Source organism: Limulus polyphemus, unplaced genomic scaffold (genome assembly GCF_000517525.1).
Source record: "Limulus polyphemus unplaced genomic scaffold, Limulus_polyphemus-2.1.2 Scaffold2604, whole genome shotgun sequence".
NCBI classification, from domain to species: Eukaryota; Metazoa; Arthropoda; class Merostomata; order Xiphosura; family Limulidae; genus Limulus; species Limulus polyphemus.
This window is the reverse complement of record NW_013668214.1, coordinates 9,335-30,928: the sequence shown is the minus strand read 5'-3', so window position 1 is coordinate 30,928 and position 21,594 is coordinate 9,335. Positions and strand designations below refer to the sequence as shown.

Here is a 21,594-nt window from a genome sequence, read left to right as displayed (position 1 = left end):
TATGACATTTCTTTTTGCGTTTATACAATACGCTGGCATTGATACAAGCGTTCACCAGTTTGCTTAATTCTTACGCCAATCATTGTTTTTAAAATTATATTCCATATCACGAGAAACAACTTTTTCGCATATCTTACAAACTATATTTCGTCTTCGATTTTTTAAAGATAAATTAAGGCTTGCAATATCGTAAAATACGATATTTTGTGGTTTAAGTAATGCAACCTTAGACTAAACAGATTTTGTTGCTCCATGAATCTTATTTAATGTCTTGTATCTTTAAATCTCGTCACGTGAACGTGTACATACTATCAACATTAAACTTTCGAATAAATACAATAAGTATTAGGTTTTAATATGTAATATAATGTTGACTCGCTGGCCCTTCTAAATGATGAGAAAAATAAAAATAAATAATCATAATACTAAATAATACATAACTGGTGATAAAATAGATATAGTGCATCATTAATATTTATCTTAATTCTGATTTGTAAATACCTTAATAAAATTGATATAAATTAGACTTCACAAACTTGATCTTCTTCACACCACATAATACAATTTGTAGTTAAACACAAAGCTACACAATTTGATAATATAATTTGTAATTAAACACAAAGCTACACTATTTCATAATATAATTTGTAGTTAAACACAAAGCTACACAATTTGATAATATAATTTGTAGTTAAGCACAAACCTACACTATTTGATAATATAATTTGTAGTTAAACACAAAGCTGCACTATTAGCTACCTGTGCTGTTCCCACCATGGGTATCGAAACCCGGTTTCTAAGTCCTCAAACTTATCGCTGTCCCACTGGAAAGGGGGCGCTAGATAATGTAAATAGCGCCTCAACTACCACAAAGTCGTACTCCAGTCTCCTTGATGAGCTTGGATTATGCAAAAGGCCTTGCAAGCACTGTATATAGCATACAGTTTGGTTGACATATTACTATAAATTCTTCTTTACATTTACTGTTAAGTTCCAAGAATAGCTTTTTTATTGTTATTGTTTTGTATGTGTGTGTATTAAAAATATTGATTACCTTTAATGATTTCACATTCAGTTGTAACTTTCAATTATTAAATTTATTTTTACAACCTTTTATGTAATACACACTGAAAATTTTCAGATGCTTCCAGTAAATGTCATCCCGTTTCTGGCATACCAGGCCGAGGTCAGTAATTTTAAAATGCATGTAGTATTAATCCTTATGACTAACTAAAACAATTTAGATAGTTTATTTGAGATAATAAAAAAGGAAAGAAAAAGCAAGTAACAAGAATCCGAGCAGCCTTTTATATTAGATATAGGACCATAGGTTAGAACAGATGACACCATAAGTAGGCTATCCTTCAGAACCTACAAAGTAAAATACCTGTAATAACGTTAATGTGGCGCGTAGTATAGTTTCTCATTGACCTAATTCTAAGCACGTTTTAAGCCCACTGTTTGGACAATGTCATCGATTTGTTTTTTGTTTTTTTTTCTACTCAAAGTAAATTATACAGATTTATAAAAAATCGTAACACATTTGTACAGAAAATTAGTCTTTTGTCAGATTGTTCAGAAATTGTATATAAATCGTTTTCCAGCCTACTCGTACTTTTCTATGGATAGTATACGCATGCGTGTTTCATGATTATATATACATTTTTTTAATTAGAATGAGATTTATAATCTACATTACGAGTTACTATGTAATCATCTTAGGTCATGTATCTGTACATGTATAAAGAAGTAATGTAAAAGAACAACGCCAGAAAAACTTTGAAACAACCTGTACTCAAGGGCGTCCGCAGAATTTATTCCAGGTGGGGCAAGCCCACAACCTGCGAACGCGATAGCCATCGCAGAGTGCAGGCCATTGCCTTGAGGTTTGGATACGATGCTCTGGCTGATTATAGCTTATTCATGTACACTATTTAAATAGTATTATTTTCTAATACCTTTTAAAAAAAATATTCATATACATATTTTTCTGAAACTGAATTTCCGAGGGGGGGGGGCAGATGCTCCCCCTTACCACATTTGGCGGACGTCCATGCCTGTGCTTATGCGAATTTGGAATCACACTACAAAACATACACCCTACCACAACAAGAACGTATACATTCTGCCTGTCCTAAATATGTATCAGGGTAGACAATGATAAAAAATTCAAATTATCAATGTCAAGAGCGGAGGTTCGGACGTTACTAGAGTCTAAGACAACATAACCAAATGACCTTACTGTATAGTTAACCTTTACATAAATTTAAAATTTTCTATACCATTTCTAATATATCGAATGCGAAATTGACAACGACAAAAGTGATATTTGATACGGACTATGGGTAGAAACGACTTAAATGCAAGAAAAACAAGAATTACGCTACTAGATTTCAGCTTGCAAGAATGACAAACAGTCGTTTAATAAATTACCATTTTATAAAGATTCACTGTGTAGCTATTGACATTTAGTTCCTCGCAGACATGTAGAAGCCATTTAAGCACCGCTATACTAGTCAGAAACGCTTGGTTTTATTAGAGTAAACAATGTTGATATTTATAAGTGTCTCCAGCCTTATTATTAGTATTGATAATAGCTTTACAAGCCGCTACTAGAAAAAACGGCTACGAATACTTTACTGAAACCTGGACATATAATAAATAGTAGTGAATACACTATTGAGTATGTCATAGGGTAATTTTAAAATTAATTCAAACGCCTTCGTTTTTTAGCTCTGAAGAATTTCTCTAAGTCATTTGCTTTCCGCCATTGAAAAAAATCAGGTGTTTTACTAATGCGCATTGAGTGGAAAATAATTTGTGCAACTTATAGCACATTAATTGGAAACTGCCACGTTGAGGATTCATTGTTTCTCGAGTTCGCTGTTGTACTTTGTCTCTACATGGTTTTGTGTGACTATTTCAGTGAGTTTTCTAACAGTAGACGATTACCATAGTAGATTTCTCTACTCTTTTGAGCAGTGATTTATTCTATTGATTTTCGTACTTCGCTTGTTAAACGTGTTTTTACATGAAACATCAAGCACAAAACCACCTGGCTCAGTAAATAATGGTTGGGTGAAAAAGAAAAGCCAATGCAGCAGTAAACTGTTGAAAAACATGTATCATTCAACTGAATGCATATGCACGTATATAGTTTTAAATTTCTTCTCCATAAACGGCATAAAAAACAAGATTAGTCAAAAAGTACAGAAACAAGTTAAATCAAGATGCAAAGATTATATTTTCACGTCCACAACTAGGGACTCTAAAAAAAAAGTAAACAAGGCTCTAAATAATGTTTATATTATTTTCTCAAGCGACAAATCCCGATGTTGACTCCACTAAAACTGACAAGTACTGTAGACATGGAATCAAAATAGGAATTTGTAGCTTGATCAAATAATGTAGACATTATTTCCAGCCTAGTTTGTTTGCTTTTTTTTTAGAGTCCCCAGTTGTAGGCTTGAAAATATAATATTTGCATTTTTATTAAACTTGTTTCTGAATTTTTTTTGACGATCCCTATTCCCCCCCTTTTTTTAAATTAACAATTTTTAATTATCTTGTATTGTTGTAAGGTTTATACTGTTGGATGGTTTCCTTTTGGTAAAAAGAATAATGCAAAGTCACAGAAGACGCTAATACATCAATTTCACATGCTAATTCTCTCACTATATATATAATCTGATTGAAGATAAGATCCACGAGGCTAATGGGAACGTACAGATGAGATTATAATAATTTTAAAGTGAAACCCATCAAAGAATTACAAGAAGACATCAAGGTACAGAAAAGCATTAACGAAGTACAGATTAATGACGAAACAAAATATAACTCGGACTAAACTTCAAATCGAAAATAAAATACACACACAACATACAATGTATCTCTTATTACTTCGTGGAAACAAACTCAGCATGACAGCACTAAACTAGTTGATTAACAAAGAAGAAAATTGTAAGCTATGTTTTTAAGGTTTCCATTTAGATGTTTACTAGAGCGCGCATAATACTACGATCGAGAAACTTCAACTAATATCTAGACATAAATACTTTATTTATAAATACGAATAACTGGTGATTGAAAAGTCAGTGAAGTGTTTATTACGAAATTATTCAGTAGTGATTGAAAAGTCAGTGAAGTGTTTATTACGAAATTATTCAGAAATATTCAGTGAAGTATTCGGCGTATGAAAGATCTTGTGGTTGTCAATCGAGTAAAGTTAACCAAGTTGGTTATCCATAGAGTAAATTTCTGTTATTAGTGTATTAGGCCTATAACTTGCGTCAAAGTAAATGTAGCCTATAGCAAACGCTTTTGAAAAATTAAATTAATTCGTTATCGTTACTGGAGTGGAATTTGCAATTATTTTTTACCAAATAATTTAAAAGAACCTGCCCAATGAAAGAACACGTTGCAACACTGGGCCAGAAGGGTGATTATTTTGGTGAAAATGAAATATAGCTTTAACTAAACTTTAACTTCAAAATGACGACAACCCGATCACGATGCGAGATTGAAACACTAATAGAAATGGTGAAACAATTAAAAGCTCAAAATGAAAGAGACAAAAAATAGAAGAACGAGACAATATTCGAAGAAGAATTAAGAACAACAACAAAAAAAAAAACGTGATTGAAGACAAGATCCACTAAGCTATTGAGGACGTACAGAAGGGATTATAACAAGTTTGAAAAAGTGAAGAGCATCAAAGAAGTTAAAAAAAAGGACAATGAGGTACAAAAAAGCATCAACGAAGTATAAATAGGCTGTAATTACAAAACTAAAAAATTACAGAGTAGTCAGTGCCAGAACGAAGCATCTGGAAAAAAATGAATTAGTAAATGCAAAGCACAAACCAGTCACACCTCTTTCTGAATCTGCCCAAGAATACAAACTCAAAACGCCACTTACTATTAAATATGAAATAGGAAAACCTATTTGTTCTACATAAATTACTATACTGCTGTGCCATCATATCACTACTCAACCCAGTTCCAGAATCTAGTCGGTCAATTCAACATCAACATCAGACTATAACAGAAAGGTACTATTGGAGGTATATCACTCTCAATTCAAAACAATTTACAGAGTGAATAGATAGAACAGTGAACTTAAGATATTCATCTGGCTTGTCACTTAAAAGAATCGTTTTAACAAAATTACGTAAGCTTCCAGTTGAGAGCTGTAACAACTATCAAGTATTGATATCTGCCTTATCCAATAGGTTGTGAGTGATACACGAAAAGGAAAGTATACAGAGCAATCTTCCAGACCAGAGTATGGATGAAAGAAAATACCTTAGCCAAACTTACAAAGGATTTAGAAAAGTTTGCCCAATTATTTTACCCTAATGCTCCTTATGAAATGATGTTTTCATTGGCAATGACCACTTTATAGATGCCATAAAAGATGAGGGTATGAGAATTAGGTTGAAATAATGTAGGTGTAGATCTTTAAATTAAGCTCCTCAGTTGGCAAAGGAACTTGAATCCATTAAATTTGTAGATAAATTACTAAAGGCACCATCTAGAAGTTAAGGGAATATCAGATTCTGTAGTACTGAAACATCAACTCTCCCTATAAATAGTTTAGAAGAAGTGAAAGAATTACACAACTAATTACACAAAACATAGTGAATAAACCACAAGAAAAAAGGTGTTTCAAGTGTAAATTGTAAGGACATATTGTGAGGAACTCTGAATTAAAGCCAGTGAAGAATAAGAACTCCTCCTATACGATACTTAACACAGGGAACCAATACAATTGTGAAAAAACATGGCTTTTACAGTAGAAATTGTAAAGAACCAGCAGCTTTTATTAAGCCAAAAAGACAACACACTTGCAATGAGTCCAAATGAGGTAAGTCAATTCATTATTTGAGGAAAACCATCCACAAGTCCATGAATTTATTGGTAGAAAAATTTTGCAGTACACTGATAGATGCTTGATCTACAGCTACAATAGTTTAGCCTGATTTGATAATGAAAGGTGGAAAATTGCTTCCAGAGATGAAGAAAGAGGAAGTGATTACAAAAAGCAAGTGGACATAAAGTTCCAGCAAGAGGAAACTTAGAAGTTATTACTATTGTATGAAACTTCTCTATTCCTCTTGATGTGTAGGTAATTGACATTGTGGAAAAGTACATATTGGGAACTGGCTTCATGTGGAGACAAGGATGCGAGGTTAAGCTAGCTCCAAATAGTTTCATATTCTACGACCAGGAAATCCCTGTGCACTACATAGTATTTACAACACCAGAGGTTAAACTTCCAGTTTCAACAGTGATGGTGGTTATCGAAGCATCATGAAATGAAATACTCATACCAAGAGTTATTAGAAATAAATCTACATCTAGCATGTCCTGTGGGATTGATGGTTCAAAGAGCCCTCATAGATTGAAGAATGAGGATACCATACATGTCTTTATTCAAGAAAGATTAAAATCAGCTTTTAATAAAATGAAACATTGCTATGCTGTTAATGCTGATAAGACTGGATTTCAAAGTGGCATGGTATGGCTGCACATTTCTCATCACAAGAAAAGATGAACCTACAAGTATAAATGGTGTAGGGAAGACCTGTACATTGTACAAAAAAAATCAATGATGTAATTTACAGAATCCAGACAGTTCATGTCAAAGATAATCCACCTTGATCATATTTGGAAGTTCACTGGTGAGAGGATGCCCAACTAGGTAACTGAATAGAATAAAATACTTGTAGAAAATGAAACTGTCAGGGAGCCTAGGTGTCTGTCAAGATCACTTCAAGAGGATCCCAAGAACAGAGCCACCAGTGAATTTGCTCAACAACCTACCAAAGGGGAAATCCCTAAGTAATGACAAGGGAAATGAGGTCAGAAAAGAAAATCTCCAAAATGCCTTGGAGAGTGGACAGTTTGGTGTAGTTTTATTTTTGTGTTAGGACTGGTCATGAAAATTCGCAACCCAGGAAGTAGGCAGTGTTGCAAACTATATTTTCGATGCTGTAATTTAGATGTTAGTTAGAGGGCACAGAACAATAAGAACAAAAAACATTGGCTAAGATCAGGATATTGGTACATTAGTTATGAGTAAACAGTGAATGAGAACAGAGTGAAGTATTTATTGAGTAGTGATTGAGAATTCAGTGAAGTACCATGCATTTAAAAGATCGAGTAGTTATTTATCGAGAGAAGATTGATGGGGTAAAGTTAATCAGCAAGTTATTCAAGTTTATCAACCGATGAAATTTCTGGGAAACGTTATAAATGTATTAGGCCTACAATTTGTATCAATGTGAACATAGCCTGTGAAAACTGTTACTGAAGAAATTAATTAATTTGTTATTGTTACATGCACTATACTTTGCAATTATTTTCAACATATAATTAAAAAAAAATCAATGAAAGAAGACATTACAACAATCTTGTGATAAACTATATTTTTAATGTTGAAATTTGTTTGTTAGCTAGAGGGCATATAACATTAAGTTCAAGCAAAGTTTTGGAAGTCTGCTTAAAATATTCTAAATTGACATCATGAAAACCTTGTGACTTTGCAAAATATCTAAAACAAGGGTTAGAAATAAATCTGGGTGAGCCATTAAATAAACTAGCTTACTAAGTAAGCTTGAAATTGAATCAGTGAAAGAAAGATAAGAGTAAATCTGTCAGTGTGTGTTTTTGTCAAGTGTTTTGTTTTCAGTTACTTGATTGATCAGCCATGAAAATGTACAAATAAACTTATTTTTCACGTTAGTTGAGGTATTTCCATTTCAGTGTTATTTTTAAGTTACTTAGGCCTGCAACTTACAAAGTGTACAAGCCTGTAAAGAAATGTTAAGGAGGAAATAAAGTTAATAAACTAATAATAATTTGTTATCATAACATGGACTGGACTTTGAATTATTTTCACCAGCTAATTTAAAATAACTCGCCAACAAAAGAACAATGTTATAACATCATGAAACTGCATCCATGTATATGAACAGAATCAAATTCCAAATAAATCCATTACCAAACTAAAACAGATAGCAGTGAATAATATTAATAATTCTCTAAGTCCTTGTGCTTAAGAAACATTAAACTGTGCAATTAGTCATATAAAACCAACCCTTTGAGTGTCTATTGATGCAGTTTTTGACCTCTAATCTTCACAGTGTAGCTCAATTTTCATTACACTGAAAGTAAACAGAAATGAACAGGTGCTTACAATAAGGGCACTTATTTTACTTAAAAATCACAACTATTTTCTTCTTAAATACTTTTACTGATAAGTGTTTTAAAATATTCAGTTATTTGAAAATTACAACCATTTTGCCATTAAAATAAAATTCTACACATTGCAGAACAGTCTTAGTACATATTATATTGCTTGTAAAAAATTAAATGAAAGTCATTTTATTTTTGATTTACAATATATACCAGTACTTTTTTACAGAAAATATGTTCTTCTCATGACAACACTTTATTTGATTAAAGTAATGAAAAATTATGTATACTAAGTTGTAATAATTCTTGAGGGTAAAGAATGTCACAAGACTCAATTTTCTTTGGTGTTTGAAAAGTAACACAATTGTGTAGGTCTCTTCATAATTATCTCTGGATAATTAAAATTCTTTCTTTGATTTTGAGCAGCGTCAAGGATGTTTAAGTTAATAGAATGAGTAGGTTGGTTAGTTCTAGCAAACTAAAAGTGAAGTCCAGTTTTATTCTGGAATGTAGGGACATTTGGTGGTTGAACCTAAGCAATAATCAATGTTTCTTGTGCTCTATTACACTACTTCCCTCCTAAAGTAATAATGGTTACTTCTTATCATAAATTTGGCTGATTAGATTTCCAGAAAGGGATATTTACCAAATTTCAGGTAAGCAAAAACATACTTAGGTTTTATAAAAATTCTTTACACTTACATTAGTTACAATAATATAAAGTGAGAAACATCAAATCTACTATTTGGACTTCTTGTACTATCCAAGTCCCCTTTAAAGAATGTATAAATGCACATACAAGAAAATTTATAATTTTTAAAATTACTCAGAAATCAACATGAAGAGTAAAAAGAAATTGTATGTTATTGCACAACTATTTAAAATGTTCATTATCTATAGAATATCACAGAAATTTAACAAAAACTTGTTTCAGTACATCATTTAAAAAAATACAATTTCTGTATTTATTGATAGTAGATTCACTATTCTTCTGATTTTATAAATTAGTTAGGTCAGTCTACCACCATCTAAATTAAACTTGGACAGTTTCTTGCATTCCTTTGAATTTTTACAGCAGTATTTCAATATACAAGTAGGACTTTACCTTCAGGTTTATCAGTATTGTAAGAAATTATATAAAATGGAAGAAAAAAGAAAGCTAACAAAAATATTGGAAGCAGATGCAGGTAAATTATTACTTTTAACAAATAATGTATTATCCACTCTCAGAGTACATTATATTATAATTATATATTAAGTGTTTGATTAAAACAGAAACACAAAAAAAAGTGTTAAAATTGAATAATTACAGTGATATAACTATATATATCTATACTAGCATTCATAACAAATTTCAAGAACAACAAGGGACTTTAGGGTCCATCTAGACCATCTCATCTGCTATACTGAAGTTTAAAAAATTAAAAGCCTGCTCTTATCATTCAAATATTTATCAAGCCTTTCCTAAAATTTATTGCATTCACCACAACTAAAAGCAACCCACTCCAAAGGCCAACTACCTTGTAAGTAAAATAAAATTGTTGTAGCTCAAAATGACTTCTACACTGCCAAAATTCATATTTGAGTCTCCTAGTCCTACTATTCTCACCACTAATTACAAAAAAAGTTGATGCATTGACATAATCAATTCCCTTTAACAATCTTACACACTTCAATCAGATCCCTTTTAAAACTCTTTTTTAGAGAAAACCATTTCAAACATCTTAAATTGTCCTCATGTGACAACCCATCTATTCCAAGTATCATCCTAGTAACCCTTTTATAAACCATTTCCAATAATTCAATGGTCTTCCAAATATAAGGAGCCAAATATTGAACCCAATATGGCCTAACCAGTGACCTAGACAATGACATTATAACCTCTTTAGACTTGTATTGAATATTTCTGTAGATACAACAAAAAATTCTATTTGCCATAGCACTAACAACAGCACACTGCTTGAATGGCTTATGACTGATCAACCACTACACCAAGATACCTTTCTTTCATAATGCTGTTAAGGTTATTCTTCAGGTTCAAATTGTACTCATAATTCAAATTGTGATCTACCACATACATTACCTTGCATTTATTATAATTAAAAGTCATTTATCATTTATTTACATAACTCACAAAATGATTTAAATCCCTTTTGTAAAGCAGAAGCATTCTCCTCGCAGCCAGCAACATGCAGTGCCTTACTGTCATCAGTAAATGTAAGTAATTTATTAATCATTCCTTCATTTATATTCATTGATGTAAATCAACGAGAGTAAAGGTCCTAACAATGATCCCTGAGGTACCTACTTGTGACATGAATTCAGTTTATAATAATCCTCCATTTTTCTTCCATCTAGCCATTTTTCTATCCAATAAGCCATTTTATTCCCCAAACTTAGAGATCATTTTTTTAACAAGCCCTTGATATGGCACCTTAATAAATGCTTTCTTAAAATCTAAATAGCCAAAATCATACCTGTACCCTCATCTACATATGCAGTAACCTCTTCAAAGAACATCAAAAAATTAGTAAAGCTAGATTTTCTCCAAGTGAAATGACTTTGCAAAGCATCTTTTATCACACTTTCAAACATTTTCCAACACTTATGTCATGCTAATAAGCCTATAATTACTAAGGCAATACTTATCACCTCCCTTGAAAAAAGGAGTAACATTTACCAAATTCCAATCCTCTAGCCCTCTAGTAAATGGTTCATATATCCAATCATTAACTTCCTTAAAAACCCTTGAGAAAATATTTAGCCCAGGACCCTTAATTCTTTAAATTCCAATTTTTTTTATAAACAAGTTAAGAATTTATGTTCTGTCATTTCCATCTAGCAACTGTTCAGGATGAAAAATATTGCTAAAATCTTCATTAGTAAAAATTGAAGAAAGGTATAATTTGATAACCCAGCCATCTCAATCAGATATGAGCTTGCCTTAAACATCCCTTAAAGGCTCTACTCCTATCTTAACATTTTGCTTACCCCTAATATATTTAAAGAAATCCTTACTGTTAATTTTTACATTTTCAGCTAACACTTTTTCATTTACCCTTTTCAATTCCTAGCTTCCTGGTTCACCAACTCTCTGGATTTTCTATAACCTTCTGTTTTTATCAAAAATTCTTCCACATGAGTTTCCAGTACAAAATGTTTCTACATTTGAATTTGAGCAAGTTAGATAATTAAAGTTTCATAAAGACGTTTATCAAGCTATTTAAGGTCTTTAAACAAAATCAGTTCAGCTTCATACAACTAGGTACAACAAGTATTAAATTCTTGTTCAAGTTTAGTTTATAAAGATAATAATATAATACATGGAATTCCTACACATGCAATGTTACGAAGAGAGTTCAAAATTGGGGAAATACTCACTTTTTAAGTGTGTGTCTCCTTGAAAACAGTACATTGCACACTCAGTGATGCACATGCCATTTGGAATCTGTCAAATGCTGATTTCCAAAAACAAGTCTGACATTTTTGCTTTAAGTAATAAACATGACTACATTCATTTCAATTTTTACCAATCAGAGGGCTACTATCGTGGTATTCTGCTAGATCCAAAACAAAGCTAAAAAACTGTCCACTGCAGTAGCATCCCTCATTTCCATAATGAGCAACTGAGATGTCAGTCACACTGATCATGACCAGTTGAATTACCAGTTTTACATTTTATTGTGTTGTTTATGGCTCATTATTGTAAATCTACACATAAAAGAAGGTAATTGCAATTTAACTTACTGGTGAGAATAAAATACACAATTACTGTACTAATACAACTCAAGAGAACCTCTTAAGGTTCGGTACAGATCTAAAATGCCACATCCATGAAGATTATTTAATATTTTGTTTGGGAAATACGTTATAAAATTGTAACAATAACATGTTTAATCTGGGAGTTACTAGCAAAATAGTGCTAACACAAACTTATTCAATAACTAAATATAATTGTTCATCCTTAGTGATGTTAGAAAAACACGTAGGTTCAAGAAGTCTCGATAGAAATTAATAAAAACCCTATAACCCGAGCACTTTCGAAAGGTGGACCTTTCTTCTTCAGGGGCAAACATGTTCAACCTTTTTAATAGTTTTAAATACGAAAAACTATGTCTTATTTTTGTTTTACTACCTTTTCTTGTGCTTTATGCTTTCTTGAATAAAGGTGATAAATATTATCAATAACTAACCATTAAGGTACTCCTAAGGTACTTATAAAGCCTTCTCTTGAACTCTCACAATCCTGTTATACCTATCACATCTGAAATAAATCTATTGCAAAAGCTGACCACCTTTAGAGGATGGAGCAGTCGAGATGGACCAAAAGGTCCCATGTTGTCCCAAAACATTATGTTATGCTACGTTAAAAATAAAACTGATTAATTTGCAAATGATTCAACCCTGCCATATTTTAAGTTTAGGTCCCCCATTCCTCACACTTTTACCATTAAACTTGAAAAAAAAAAGATTCATCAATCATATCTATTCCCTTTATAATTTTTAAGCACTTCAAATCAGATCCCCTTCAACCCTTCTTTTCTATTTCAAGGACCTTACCCTGTTCTCATATAAAAGCCATTCATTTCAGGAATCATTCTTGTGGCCCTCCTTTAAACCCTTTCCAACAAATCAATGTCCTTCTTAAAATAAGAAACCACATAATTAAGGACCATTTAACAAAAGTCTTAGTAACTACACAAGTTAAATCCCCAATTAACAGAAACTACAAGGTTCTGCAATAATTGAATTCTACTCTTAGAATATATTTATTCCCCATCAACTAATATATTTCATACTGAACACACACATGCCCAGGCTTTTAGTACATGTAAAAACAGGTAAGTGGTACTCTAAATGTTATTTAGTTATTTAAACACTGATAAACTCCATTATATGCTATTTAACATGAAAATATTTTAGAAGTGACTTCTATGTAATTAACATTACAAATTTAATATGTAAATGAACGAAGTAGATAAATCACTCACATGTGAATGTGTGAAATACTGATTTATGAAATGATGAAAGCTCTCATGAAACATAGAAATGAGTGATGTTTGACAGACTTTGTGTTCTAAATGTATCATGTATATCAGTTTTCTCATAATGTGAAACATACCTGACATAGACCTAAGCTAACTTTTCAGATATCCTACTGTAATGGACAAAAATTTTTATCTGGCTATATCTACAGTGTAAGCTATATTATCAATGTTTTAATTTAGATGTTTGCTAGGAGTTAATGATGATGATGTAATCATCTAGAAATTTCATGACGTATGTACAAATAAGGATACATTATAAATACAAAAATGAGTAATGAAAGTACAGTTAATGAGTTATTCAGTATTCAATAAGTGATTCAGCTCAGCATTGGTAATGAGAGTTATCACATCTATTTTGTTACTCAATTAGTGAGGAAATTCTGTAAGTACATTAGTGAATTAGATATATCATTAGTCTCAGAATTTCTGTATAAACATTTTTTCTGAACTTAGGCCTACAACTTGTGTCAAAGTCAACACAACCTGTAGCAAATGTTATTGAAGAAATAAATTAAGTGAACTTGACATTATTTTTACCACATAATCCAAAAGAATCCACCTAATGATAGAATACATTATAACAGTAGTATCAAAAGGTGATTATTTTGGTAAAAATAAAATAGAACTTTGCCTAAATTTCAAAATTACAACCCAATCATGAAGCAAGATAAAAAATTTTACTGCAGATGATGAAACAATTAAAACAAGGTCCAGAAGAAAAAGACAAAAAATTAAATGAAGAGTAAGAAGAAAGAAACAGACATTGAAAGAATATAACAGAAAATTAATGAAACAAGAAAGAGACAAATTTAGAAGAACAAGACAGAAAATTAAAAGAAGAACATGACCATAAATTAGAAGAATGATACAAGAATTTAAGAGAAGAGTTAAAAGAAAGAGAAGTAATATTCAAAGAAGAATTAAGAAAAAGAATAAGTATGATGGAAAAGAAGACAGACAAAGCTACTAAAAGATGTACAGAGGGATTACAGCAATAAGTTTGAAGAAATTAATAGAGAAAAACTGTAATAACAAGACAGCAGAAGTACAAAAAGGCATTTATAATTTGCAGAAAGACTATGACGGCCAGGTTAATGAGGTGTAAAAGAACATTTGTGATAGAATAAAACATTTGGAAAATTAATTAGTAAATGCACAGCACAAACCAGCCACACCTCTTTCTGCATCACCCAAAAACTCCAATCTAAAACACCATTTATTATAAAATATGGAATAAATGGACCTATTTTGTCTGCACCTGTTATCAATACTACTGTGCCATCTGTTACTACAGGACCTTCTTGGATTAACTAAGTCATGTCATTACCAAATCCAGTTCCAAGTTTAGCTAACCAATTCAACAACATCACCTGACTGAGAAACCAATGGACTATAATGGAAAGGTACCATGTGAGGCATATCAGGCTCAGTTCAAAATAACTTTCAAAGTGAATGAGTTGAATAGTGAACAACAAGCTATTCTTGTTGCTGCCCATTTACAAATACCAGCTTTAATGACATTAATTAACCTTCCAGCTGAGAGCCATAATGACTATAAAGCACTGGTACCTGGCTCATCCAATAGGTTTAAGCAATAAACCAGACGGAAATATCCAGAGCAAAGTTCCAGAATGGAGAATGGAGGAAAGAAGAGACTTTAGCCAAACATGCAAAATATTTGGTTTTTTAAATTATATTACCCAGAAGCTTCATGTGAAATAATGAATTCTTTAGCATGTGACCAATTTACAAATTCCAACTACCAATGATGATATGCAAATTAGACTGAAACAAAGTTGATGTTCTCCAGTTAGAAATAAACTACTAAATACCACCATTTAGAAATTATAGGAGCATCAGATCCTGTAATATTGAAACATCAACTCTCTGATGATGATGTCCAGAAGAACTGAAAGTATCAGTTAGACAACTAGCCACACCGAATGAAGAAAATAAACCACAAAAAAATAAGTGTTTACATATTGCCTGAAACTGCAGACAAAGGACTTCATAAAAATGGAACTGTTATAAATATGGGAAATATGGCCATTACAGCCAAAACTGTGAGAAATCAACAGCTATTAATACACAAATAAGACAATACTCTAAAGATTAGTCTTTGAGCCCAGCAAGATCAGAGAAAACAACAAAGGGCTAATCAGACATCAAGAAACTTTTGAAGCACAATTCAGTTGAGAATACCCCATATACTCCAGATGAGATGAGAGGTTCTTTATTCAAATAAACCAGTCCATGAGTTTACTGATGGGAAGCCTTGCAGTATGTTGAACTGCAATGTTTCTACAGCTATAACTATTCGACCTAATTTAGTAATGAAAGATGAGAAATGACATCCAGTGATAAAGAAGATGGATGATGCAAACAGCAAGTGAACAAAAAGTAAAGAAAGTTGGAAGCTACCCTTACTGTAAGAAGCTTCTACAACCTTCATAATGTGTGTGTAATAAATATCAAGGAATAGCGCTTATTGGGAACTGAATTCATGCAAGAACATGGATGTGAGGTAGGGTAGTTTTGGTTTGTTTCAAAGTTTATGATAAGGAAATCTTGTGTACCACATGACAATTACTACTCCAAGGTTTAGCTTTCTGTGACAACAAAGAGGGTAGTCACTGTACCACTAAATAGTGAAATAATGACAGCAGGACTTGTTAGGAATAAAACTATATCTAGTGACTGAGCTGTAATAGAAACAAACACTACACCAGCTTATATTTAAAAATCTACTGTTGGAAGAACTCTCTTAGACCTGAAGAATAATGTCATCATCATTAAGGCCATGAACATAAACCATAAAATATGAGTCAAATCTGAATGAAACACTATGAGATGTGAAAGCTGTACCTGTTGTACCTCCAAATCTTAGAATATCAGAAGTAGTCACCTTTAAAATAAAATGTAGGAAGTCTGATGTCAAATCTTCACATAAGGACAGCTTACCAACTCACCTAAAATATCTATATGATCAATGCCATAGATGACATGACTTGTTCACAGAATATCAAGATACCTCCTCCAGCGGACCTCATAACTTGGGGTGAACAGATAAATCACAAAATTAATACTGGAAATGCAGCCCCAATATGTCAGTTAGCCAGGCAACACCCACTTGCAAAACGGACTGAGACTTTCAAAGAAATAAAAGCCATGAAGGAAAAAAACAGTGACAGAACCATGTAATAGTTCTTGGGCATCACCTATTGTACTTTTGAAGAAGGATGGACCCACAAAGTTATGTATGGATTAGTGGAAAGTAAATGAAGTCACAAAAAGGATTCCTACCCATTGCCAAGGATACTCTACTTTTGATGCTTTTTCTAGATCAAAATGGTTTTAAACATTGCATATGAAAGTGAATATCAGAAAGTGCAAGTTGACAAAGCAAGTAGGCAGAAAACAGCTTTTACTGCAGGAAATGGGTTGTAGCAGCTTGTTGTGTTACCATTTGAATTATGTAATATTCCTGCTACATTTCAACAACTAATGGAGTGTGCTCTCTCTCTGAACTACCCTGGAATGTCATACTCATCTACTTTGATGACATAATCACACAAGGAAAGACCTTTGGTAATGCTTATGACAAGCTAAAGAAAGTAGGGATCAGTTTAAGAATGAGAACCTTCATTGAACCTGTCTAAAACTGAAGAACTTGGGTTATGAGTATTTCAAGGATTTTGCTCTTACTGTCATCATTTTGTAAAATCATTCTATAACACAGCTTGTCCTCTTCACAAATTACTTAAAAAACTAAAACCAGTTTTGTTGAATTGCTGATTGTGAATAAACTATTAACCACTATTCCTGTATTAGCATACCTAACTCTTTGAAGTTCCACTCATTTTAGATACAGATGTCAGTGATTTTACAGTGTGAATAGTGTTATCACAAGTATAAAATAGAAAAAAATACAAGATTGCCTACTATGTTAAGGCAATTAATGCTGCAGATAAGATATATTGGACAAACAGAAAGGTCTACTATGTGTTTTTTGATTCCTAAGTCATTTCCACCATTACCTATAAGGAAAAATTTATACTTCAGACAGATCATGCAGCATTGAACTGTATGGTGAATTTTTGCAATCCAGAAGGCCAGATAGCAAAATGACTTCAGAAACTTCAAGAGTATAACTAACATCTAGCATCATCCTAGCAGAACAATGGAAATACTGATGCATTATCCCAAAGATTATGTGTCAGTGAAGAAAATATAAACACTGTGAAAAGACAGATGCACAAGATAGTAAAGACAACCAACATAAAGTACAAAAAGTTATAATCCAAGATGTTACATCCACTAGAGATGATAAAGAACTGATGTGATCCAACACTCAAGTGAAAGATGCTCAAGCAAGAGATTCAGTCTTGTTTGTTAAATTTTTGGAATAAAAAATACCAGGACAACATTCCCTCATTCATATTCTGATGGCAAGATGGAGAGACACAATCATACACTTTAAATCAATTAGCCATTGATGTGGATGAACATCAGAAAATGTGGAAACAAGATTTCCACTGCTAGGAGTTAACAAATAGCAATACATGAAGCTACACATAACACACCATCATCACTAATGTTTGCAAGAGAACTTAAAGTACCATTAGATCTTCTACACTTACATCATTAGGACAGTCACTCAATACAGTCTTGGACAGAATATGCAGAGAGACTAAGAACACCATCAATGTCATACATTGAGAAAGACTTAAATCATATATTGATAAAATTAAAAGTCACTATGATGTTAATGCAGATAAGAATAAACTCCACTGAAGTGACATGATGTAACTGTACAACCACTACCACAAGAAAAGATCAGCTCCAAAGTTAAGCAGGTATTAGAAAGGGCCATATGTTGTACTAAAAATAATAAGTGATGTGGTTTACAAAATCCAGAAGGAGAGATAGCCAAAGCTGAAGTTCATTCACCATGATCATCTTCGGTAAACATCAGTGATTAAATGGCCAACTCGATAACTTCAGAGAGGAAGTTGCCAATGGTAAATCATCCTGCTTGAAAAGCCCAAAGTTTTTGTTGAAACCACTTTCAATGTGTCACTAAGGGCAAGCCACCAATAGATCCACTCAACCACTTACCTAGAAAAAACTCCCACAGTGACAGGACAACACGTGATGATAAGGAACAAGAGATCATCCTATCTATATGCCATAATTCTCCAAGAAGAAAACCACCAATAAAACTAACATGGCTGTCTCAACTTCTTACTGATACACCTTCAGTAGGAACTAAAATGATCAAATTTACAAAATCAAAATTGTCATCATTAATCATCAAATTTGAAACACTGACTCCCCTTTCAATTACACATGTATAGGCCTAAGGCTAACATTACAAAGACACAACCAATGGAGTCTATGAAATACAAAAGCCCTAGCTACAATGAGAAAAGTGGGAAAGTCCACGAATTAAACAGAGCATAATAATGATAACTGCAAATAAAATTTTAAGAAAGTTTTGATCAGTAGGAAACAGAATAACAATAAATAAAATAAGGCTAGCTTTGCCTTTCTCTAGGTCAATACAAGCTATGAGTGTGAACAACAATTCCTATCAGCAGTGTGTGTGTGTACATGTGCAGCGCTCATGCATTATGTGCATATTATGGTATAGTAATATGACAGTTCCAATGCAAGTCTAGTGTTACTACAAGGTGTACTTTACTGTACTTGGCAGCTGGTTAGATTGTAAACATTGATCATGATTGGCCAAGATCGCTGTTCTGTTTAAAAGTTTTACAGGTCATTGACTATTTGTTTCCTTAAGATACTATGTGACATTAGCTTTGTTTGGGTTTAATTTTTCCAATGTAATGAAACTTACCAGGAAATAAGGTGTCAAAATTAGACATATTCCATTTGTTATGACTTGGGCAGAAAAGAGAGGGGTGTTATCCATTATGACTGCAGGGGAGATTTTAACCCCATTAGTGCTGTACATCTGTGGCATCAGTCTTCAGAGCAAGCAAGATGGCCCTTCCAGGAATCCTACTGATCCAGAGAGGAGGAGGCACATCCAGTTGAATAAAGATGTAAAATTGCCAACTAAGCATTAATTGTACTTTTTGAAAATAAATAAGATATAAAACATCAAAATTCTTGTAATTGGGTCTTTTTAAGGTCTTTGTTTATAAATATGATATCAATATTCTCATAAACAGATCTTTTTTTGAGGGTCTATGTATTTTTTCTTTTTGGACAATCAACATAGCCTTCCAAACAAGCTCTGATACAGGTCAAGTTGTCTGAACAATAACCAGGAAATTTTCTTAAAATCGAGGCGTTATAAAGGTACATTATCAATACAACATAATGAGTAATGAATGAAAAATTGGTGAGTTATTGAGTATTCAACAGGTGATTTGTGTCAGAGTTACTAGTGAGAGTTATCCCATCTATTCAATTACTTGATTGGTTAGTCATGAAATTTGGTATGTGAGTTTGTTTGCAAGTTAAACATACTATTAGCCTCAGAATTTCTGTTTAAACATTGTTTATGAACTTAGGCCTACAACTTATGTCAAAGTGAGCATAACCTGTAGCAAATGTTATTGAACTGTACTTGGCATTATTTTTATCAAATAATCCAAAAGCACCCACCAAACAATAGGCAATCACTTTGATGTGAATACAATATACTGTAGCACCAAATAAAGTATTGTTTAGAAACAAATTTCTGGTTCAGTTATAACTTCAGTTTCAAACTTCAATGTTAGACTTGTGCAATATAATATTCATATTTCTTTGCCTCATAAAGTATAATAATGCCCATAATTATGCCTCTTTTATAAATATATTTAAGTAAAGTTCATGCATGCATATTTGATGTTGTCAAAAGGAATTAACACTATCATTTATTGGTTAATAGTTGTAGTAACTGATATTTGTGACTTTGTTGTCTACAAAAACAAAATATTCTTTGTCATTTTATTTATTTTTTTTATAAAGTATGCTTCAGTTTCACTTTATTTCCCTTTCAGGTATAAGCAGCTAAATATTTCAAGTTCAAAAGGTAGCTATACTGTTTCTGGGTTTTTTTATGAACTTTGGCAATACATTTATTAATATGACATAAATTACTTGAACAAAATTTAAAGTGTTAGTACTCTTTGAATTACGTTTTGATACATTTCTTATTTTCACTTTTTTGACCCTTAAAATTAGGCTCTCATTTTTATGAAACTTAATTTTTAAATTTAAGATTAACGGATCTCCTGAATGAAAAAACCTAACCTATTAAATGAATACACTATTTTTGATCTAATTCTTAAGAATGTTTCACACTGTATTTCAAATTTCAATCACACAAATAACATGTACCTGTGATCATGGACCCAGATAGTCTAGTCTACTGTCTAGATCTCTGGTATGATGCAGAAAATTTATTATTAATATTATGTACGTAAATTACCAATAGTGTCAGAGTGCGTACGCGTATTTACACATAATTTTGCGAAATTCTACTTCTAGTACAAGTTTTATCAATGCTCGGTGACACTCACAGGTTAATAAAGTAATATCAAAATCTGAATATTAACCTGTGACTATTCCTTATGGTGTTTACTAACTTACTTTTATATTTAAATTAGTCATATACATGGACATTGCGGTATCCGAGCTTAACATTTCAACTTTCAAGTCAACAAACCGAAAATGAAGCCCACATTAGGAGTAGACTTCAGTCCTACTCCTACTCCTAGTGATGCAAGTCGTAACTTTCACAAGATTTTGAGAAACTATGTGGCTACGAAATATCTTTTTTATTATCAATAACATTGTTAATGCTATTTATTCATTTAATAATTTAAGTATAAACATATACTTACACCCACGCTTTCTTTAAACTGGTAAATAAGTGTTATTGACTAGTACTAATCTAATTGTTACTTAAATTTCCCAAGTCATTCATGTTCTCTTTCCTTCACTTTTACTTGACTTCAAGTTCAAGCCAGCGAGGTCAAAGGAAATGCTCAAGAAAGCCTTTATGCTAATAATGTTCGCTGAGCGCTTGCGCACTAATCTCGTACTTTAACCGTCAGTTACTGTACAAATATAATGCGACTACTTTCGAGAAACAAGAATAAATCAATAAATTGTAAATAAAAAATAAGTGAAAGTTTAACATAAATTATCACACTACAATTAAACTAATAAGAGTATTCAAATACAACAAAGTGGTCTTACTCACAGAAATAAAGCTTTAGAACAATGATATGGCAAATTATATGGTAAATACACAGTAAATATATTCGAATAGGGAAATATTATTTAGTGTTTTAGTTGTAAAGTAGCATGAAAATAGTTGCAAA

The 21,594-nt window shown here is 32.2% G+C and overlaps 1 protein-coding gene across 3 annotated transcripts in view; it reads right to left on the bottom strand.

Annotated features, from left to right (window-relative positions):
• The window catches only part of LOC106467411 (protein roadkill-like), a 49,326-nt gene extending 28,095 nt beyond the window's left edge, over positions 1-21,231 (bottom strand). Inside the window, exons 1-2 of one of the 3 annotated variants that reach the window (XM_022395595.1) lie at positions 21,112-21,231; positions 19,110-19,276 (exon numbers count right to left, since the gene is read on the bottom strand). The gene's annotated coding sequence lies outside the window, so the exon portion shown is untranslated. Of the gene's footprint in view, positions 1-8,100; positions 8,168-19,109; positions 19,277-21,111 lie in introns of all 3 variants that reach the window. The other 2 variants (XM_022395593.1, XM_022395594.1) reach the window with 2 other exon arrangements.
• Between the last annotated feature and the right edge of the window lie 363 nt (positions 21,232-21,594).